Source organism: Patiria miniata, unplaced genomic scaffold (assembly GCF_015706575.1).
Source record: "Patiria miniata isolate m_02_andy unplaced genomic scaffold, ASM1570657v1 HiC_scaffold_1, whole genome shotgun sequence".
In the NCBI taxonomy this organism is placed as follows: Eukaryota; Metazoa; Echinodermata; class Asteroidea; order Valvatida; family Asterinidae; genus Patiria; species Patiria miniata.
In genome coordinates this window covers 35,378,104-35,383,481 of record NW_024037047.1, presented here as the reverse complement: position 1 = coordinate 35,383,481, position 5,378 = coordinate 35,378,104, and positions in this window count along the sequence as shown.

The following is a 5,378-nucleotide window of genomic DNA, read 5'->3' as shown; positions in this document are numbered from 1 at the left end:
CTCGGGAGGCTAGTTTTACTACACCACTCGAAGCATTCAATATTTGTATATTATGCTAAGACACAAAAGCTATAATAAAAAGCCTATACCACAGCTTATGCCAAAGAATACCAGTGGTGGGCCACGTGCCAGCGACAAAAATATCAAGAATGTTTGGCAATATGTGTAGTATGCCAAAGATATGCTCAGCTATCACAGTGTAAATGTTCTACGTGTAAGCACTGTATCACTATATCAGTGCAAATATTCAACTAAATCTGCGATGATGAACTATAGTAAATGTATTTCACATCAGCTTACAAGAATATCGTCAAATATTGAAATATGGTTTTCTCACTGTCTTGCTTTGAACAAGTATCAACACGTCCAGCAATATATATAGCCCAGATGCATGTACCCAAAATAATTATGGTGTAATACAGTATACAAATATTGAATGCTTGAGTGGTGTAGTAAAACTAGCCTCCCGAGGTGATCCATGGACATTCTATTTTCCCGAGGCGAAGCCGAGGGAAAATAGAATGGTCCACGGATCACCGAGGGAGGCTAGTTTTACTTCACCACGAGATAAAGCATTCAATATTTGTTTTATAACACTTCACCCACAGATTCTGCTTGATTTTAATATTTTAAATCATTTAAATCTGAACACAGTTGAAATAAACTTCAATTTCAATACAAAATTTGTGAAAAATGTATTTCTCTCTTCCTAACTACCCCTTCACGAAATGTTTGAAACCAAATACCGCGCCGTGCAAATAGTACTTTGGTTGCTAATGGTATAGTACTTTGGTTGCTACGGGTATAGTACTTTTGGCCGTGCACAGACAGATAGCAAAATTAGAAAGTAAGAAAGGCAAAGGCCCGACGTGAACTTAGTCCGAACCTGTACATCTGCACAAAAGATATTACATGAAAGTGAAAAAACCAAGAGAACAGACAGTCTTTTAAACCTGAACAGTCGGCTATACTTACAAACAGTTAACGGTGATAAGAGACCGCGCAAACTTTCCGACGGTATCTGCGTTGGCGCAAAATCAGCTGACAGTATGCAGCCAAAACAACGATTTACGGTTGTTGTATCTTTTGTCGAACTGGTTTTGATGTGTTTTCTGTTGAAGAGTAATGTCAGCCAAGGTAAAGGCTTGGGAGACGGCGTTGTGATACTGACACGGGGCTCGCAGGGACCACCGACTCGCTCTGTTACGGCTGTGGAAGGTGGAACATTATTTCTGCATTGCTCTGTCTCTACGTACATGTTGCAGGAAGTCTGGTGGGGAAAAACGAGCGGGAGCGGTGATGAGTATCTGACGGATAAAGAGCTCACACGTACTAACGATTCTCGTGTTTCTGTATCAAGGAGCGCTGACTTCACACGAGATCAAACTTACTATCGTACTTACACTATTTGAATAAGTCCAGTAGCAGTAACGGATGCTACAAATTACTTTTGCCTTTCTAGGTGGAAGTTAAGTAACACCAACAACGCAAAAACGCACGCTCAAAGTGAGTTGTTGGTGTCTGTGACTGGCTTCCAAAATGGCAACCGTAATTGCTGGTCAACGTGCAATTCCATCAATGGGACTTTGGTGTGGTGTGAGACTGAGCATGCTTACCCCAGCGTGAACATCACCTGGACGGTTCAAGCGACTGGCAAAATAGTCTCGGTCACCATAGCTGACGTGAGCACAGATGACAGCGGACGACTGGGTCCGGAGTTCGTACCAAGCCGGCCATGGGCTGCAGAATCAGGTCCTGGTTTGTACGATCGAAAGTTCTGCATTTCCGGACCGGAACCAGACCTGTTCCGTCACTCTACCCCCGAAAGCTTCCTCTACCACGTTAAAACCCGACGCGACGATTGCCCAAACGGAATCGACGAGCGAGTTTTCAGAAACAATACCTGCAACAGCCACAGATGCCACCACGATGCATCTGGGAAGACCTGATAGCACAAAGGTTTCCTCAGCGGCAATTTTAGGGTCAAGTCTAACTCCACCAAATGACTATGCACCCACAACCGGAGCGTTAACCTCCACGACAGCTAGGGCCCTTCCCAAGTCTCCGTCCGATGTTGTCACCGTTTCCGCCGCTGTGGCGATTCCTTCGTTCACCATTCTCCTCGTTGCTTTGCTGCTGTGTATTCTGAGACGGAGGAGGCGTCGACCAGGAGCTAACGGAAGAGGGAAGAACAGTGGAACAACGACAGAGGAAATAAGGAGCAACTGTGAAGGACGGAGGCCTTGTGGGGTCATTGCAACCCCGGTCACGCGAATACCTCAACACGGTAGCGGAAGAACCATGGAAGCCGGGGGAGACGCCTTTGACTCCCCGTATGAAGAAGTCGAACTAGACCATCCCGTTGCCCGATCTGCCGCAAGTGCGGAAGCACCGGGTAAAGACGGTTTGGGTCAGAACACCTGTGTGATTTACCAGACAGTCCATCCAGCAGACGACAGCGACTGCGACACGTCCAGCTGGGAAAGTGACAGCCTGCATCAAGAGCGCGTCAACAGCTACAATGTCAATGTCGTGACTGGCGGTGACAGTGACAAGTTCGAAGCATCTCCAGCGGGGAGTGGCGAATCTGATGGAAGGATGGTCGACAATGCGATCTATCAATCTTATGATGATGAGTACCCGTCTCACTAGAACTAAATTAATGATTTGATTTGGAACCAACACACAGCAGATATTACTTGATAAGAGCCCATGCAATGTAATTTGTTTGATGAATGCAATCCTTGAAATGTACCTTTGTATCCTACTTGACTTTATTTGCAATTTGTTTTGCCATTCTGAAGGATATTTGGCTGCCTCTTTGGTTTTTACGCAAATGCTAATTTCCATATTCATGAGCAAAAGTGTGATGTCACTTAAGGCAGAAACGTCAGTGTTACAGTTATTTCAACACCAAACTTTCAAGAATTTCGGATATTTGCTGTCGCAAAATTCTTTTCTTTGGTGATTCGTCGCATTTTGTGTCCGTACACGGTAGTAAGACAGTGAACACATTTTTCTTAAAGATATTTTTAATGAGTACATTTTTGCGCTGACCATTTGAATGGAAAACCCCTAAATAAAACAAGAGTACAAATGAATTTGATGGAATTACCTCGTATTTTCCACCTGAAGGGTAACTTTTCTTTTTTAGCTCAATTTTCCACCTTGTCAGCATCATAAATATGTCAAAATATTAAACAAATGACACAAATGAAAGACAATTGCGCATTGGCTTACAGTATTATGTTTCACTGTTTGAAGCACCATGGGAAAGGATTTAAAATCACTTGTCTTACATAACTGGCATTTTCTCAGCAACCCAATGTGCTACTTTTATGATTTTTTTCAGTAAAGGAAAGGAAAAACCCTCAGCTTTAATACGATATCAAAATATTTAACATTGCCGATCGCATTTTTGAAGAAAAAAAACAATTGTTTCAGAGTTGCATTTTGGTCACCCTGTAAAAGAGGCTTTTATTTACCCATTTCTGACCGCGGGGGGAGTGGTGAAGGGGAAGTTAAGACAGTAAAGGATCGACTGAGATGAACAAATATAATATACATTTACGCCCAGAATTTGCCTTTAATATCAAGCGGGGCATGCAAAAAAAGTAATCCATTATTCACACTGTGAGTGTAAGCCAGCAGTCCTCTTGTACCTATCTCACTGACCCACTGACGGACTGGCACCTGTGTATTATCAATAAGACATGTATTTCAATGCTGTCCTTGGATGTACAGTGTTTACAATAAGTTGAAATACAATATCACAGGTTAAGTTTAATATCACATTATTACACAAAAAACAACATTTAGGTTTTGGTGAAGCGAAAATGCCTTTGTACCCTAACCTAGGGACAGACAATGGGACAGACAGGACACAGGACTACAACAGCAAATGAGTGGGCATGCAGGTAATAAGACATAACAGTACCAGATAATTTACTCTTTACATTTAGAAATAAGCATCCAGCAATTATCCCGTGCAGCGAGGTCTTTTCCGGGTTCAGTAATTTGGCCTACTGCGTTCAATATACACTCTTCACCACTAGAAGACGTGATCAAGTCACATGGTATTAACTACACAATGTACGCAGATGACACCCGGTTATATACGATTATAGAACACACTGATCAGACTGAGGCCATTCGAAATCTAGAAGCCTGCTTTAATGACATCAAAGCGTGGTCTTCCGTAAATGGTATGAAACTGAACGAGGAAAAGACGGAGGTACTCCACATGTTCTCCCGTTACAGAGACAAATAAAACAAAACAAAGCAATTCCACCCATCACCATCGACAATTCTTCTCTTCAACCAATTCAAAGTGCACGGAATATTTGCGTAATCATCGATAAACACCTAACTATCATCACCAGCACGTTACCAGATCCGGTCTTAACTTTTTTCAAATGGGGCTTGTGGTCGTTGCCGAACTTAATTAAACGTGATGGGGAGTAATACATAACCGTCAGATATTTTCTACACAAAACCCCGGGGTAGGGGGTTTGCATAGAAATTTTCAGATACCAACTTTTACGACAATGTGTTAGTAATGATTTGTCGCGCTCAAAACACTGTATTGTTACGGTTAATATTGCTTTATTTTTTGACGGTTTCTTATGAAATTAAATCTCTGAATGTTTAAACATGATGACAAATCACTAGACGAAAACTCAATTTAAACATCTTATATGTTCGGAGTTGTTGCCCCTCAAACGAGTTTGATGGAGGATAATTATTGACGGACCACTATTTATGTGGCGCGCCCTCTATTAAATAAAAGATATTGGTGCGGATGCTGCACTATTGAACAAAAATAAAAACTCGTTTTCCGAACAACAACTCAAGAAATACGAGATGTATTAAACTGAAACTTTGTGCAATTATTTCCCATGATGTGTTACAGAGGGGTATCAAATATCATTAGAAACAGTCCAATAATAAAAATAATATGATCGTAACAATGTATTGTTTACACGCGAAATATACACATTGATTTTCATTCAGATTGCAATTGTTTTGCTTAAAACGCTGTATTGTTATGGTCAATATTGCTTCATTGTTTGACGGTTTCTTATGAAATTAAATCTCTTAATGGTAAACATGATGACAAATCACCAGACGAAAATTCAATTTAAAACATCTTGTATTGCTGGAGTTGTTGCCCCCCAAACGAGTTCGGTGGTGGATAATTATTATGTGGCGCGCCCTCTGTTGAAAGAATATTAGTGCGGATGCTGCACTATTGAACATAAATAACAACTCAGTTTCCGATCAATAACTCAAGAAATACAAGACGTATTAAACTGAAATTGTGTGCATTTATTTCCCACGATGTGTAACAGAGGGGTATTGAATATCATGGGAAACAG